This window comes from Ornithorhynchus anatinus, chromosome 1, assembly GCF_004115215.2.
Source record: "Ornithorhynchus anatinus isolate Pmale09 chromosome 1, mOrnAna1.pri.v4, whole genome shotgun sequence".
Classification (NCBI taxonomy): Eukaryota; Metazoa; Chordata; class Mammalia; order Monotremata; family Ornithorhynchidae; genus Ornithorhynchus; species Ornithorhynchus anatinus.
The window spans coordinates 110,288,307-110,290,200 of record NC_041728.1 but is presented as its reverse complement, the minus strand read 5'-3'; the positions used below and the strand labels follow the sequence as shown (position 1 = coordinate 110,290,200).

General features: G+C 43.2%; 1 non-coding gene across 1 annotated transcript; it reads right to left on the bottom strand.

Moving 5' to 3' along the window:
* Positions 1–282: 282 nt before the first annotated feature.
* Positions 283–419, bottom strand: LOC114817608. Its single transcript, XR_003765474.1, has one exon. It is a non-coding gene; the product is annotated as a small nucleolar RNA SNORA7 (small nucleolar RNA).
* Positions 420–1,894: the final 1,475 nt, after the last annotated feature.

Here is a 1,894-nt window from a genome sequence, read left to right as displayed (position 1 = left end):
CTTGCCATGGACTCCAACCAGTTGTTTTTTATGGTATTTTTAATGTGCCAGGAACTGTCTCGTCTTAAACCGTCAAGTCGTTTCCGACCCATAGCAACATCACGGACCCATCCCTCTCAGAACGACCCCCTCTCCATCTGCAAACATTCTGGTAGTGTATCAGTAGAGTTTTCTTGGTAAAAATACAGAAGTGGTTTACCACTGTCGCATTCCATGCAGTAAATTGAGTCTCTGCCCTCAACTCTCTTCCATGCCGCTGCTGCCCAGCATGGGTGAGTTTTGACTGGTAGAAGATTGCCTTCCACTCACTAGCACTGCCCAAGCTAGGAATGGAATGAATAGGCCTCTTCTTGACTCTCCCTCCTGTAGCCAAGACTAGTAGAGTACTGGAAACTCTCTAGGTGTGACCCTGAGAGGGTCCAGACTTTAGTACAGGTACAAACACTTGCCCAGGTACAAAAAGCAGACAGGAGGCAGAATCAGGATTCAAGCCAAGGTTCAAGCCAAGCCAACTTCCAGGCCCATGCTCTACCCACTAGGCAATCCTGCTTCTCAATATTACATTCCATTAAAAAGGTGGAGGAGATAGACTTTAGGAGGAGGTCAAACCTTTATTTCACTTGTACACAGTTTTTCAGTGAACTTCGTCCTCCATATTTGGAATCCCTCCCTGGTTCCACAGGTGTAAATTCATTTGTGGTGTTACAGAAGAGCTGGTTCAAGAATGGGCGTCAGGCTAGTCAACCTAAGAATCCATAAATGAATCCTAAGCCTTCAATAATAATGATAAGTTTAGTATTTGTTAAACTATGTGCCAGGTACTGTATTAAAGCCCTGGGTTGGACACAAGAAGATTGGTTTAGACACAGTCCCTGTCCAACCTGGGGCTCCCAATCTCAATCCCCATTTTACAGATGAAGTAACTGAAGCCCGGAGAAGTGAAGTGACTTGTCGAAGGTCACCTAGAGAACAAGTGGTGGAGCCAAAATTAGAACCCATGACCTTCTAACTCCCATGCCTGTGCTCTATCCATGCTGCTTCTCACCAATTTCAACCCAAGAAAATGCCAGAGACAGGCAAATTTTGAGGACACTTACACAGGGCAACCAGGACTACTGAAATCGGGGGAAATAATTTTAGTGTTGTCTAATTTTATTTCTTTCAATCCTGCCCCCCAACCTATTGGGAAATTTTCAAGAGAGATCTGAAAGATGGTGTTAAGGTACTCTCCTGACCCCACTATAAAACTCTTTCAACTTATCAGGCTAAGAACAACATCAAAAGGACTTGATTCAGGGACCCTGGACCTGCAGTGTGCTGGGCATAGCACATACAAGAGAAGATATGCAGATGATTGTGGATGGAATGCTTTGAGAGTCAGAATAATGTACATGATAATGCTATAAATTGTAATTCGCTTCAGTGACTCAGTTACCAAAACTTGTCAGTAAATTGTGAGTGGTTAACTGGCATCATCTTTATAAAGAATTCACTTTTACTATTTCCTTAGAAAAAGGTATTATCATTAAGCAAATATCTTTCTTAAATCAAATAGCCTATGGGAGCCAAGCAGCATGGCCCCTTGAATAGGCATGGGCCTGGAAACGAGACAAATTGGGTTTAAATTCTACCCTGGCATAAGCCGGCTGTATGACCTTGGGCAAGTCACTTAACTTCTCTGGCCTCAGTTTCTTCAACTGTGAAATGGGTATTCAATGTCTGTCCTCCCTCCTGCTTAGACTGTGAGTCCCATGTGAAACAGGGGCTGTGTCCGACCTGATTACCTTATATGTACCCCATCTCTTAGAACAATGCTTCATGCATAGTAAGTGCTTAACAAATATGAAAAAAAACACCCTAATGGTATTTGTTAAATGCTTGCTAGGTTTCAAGC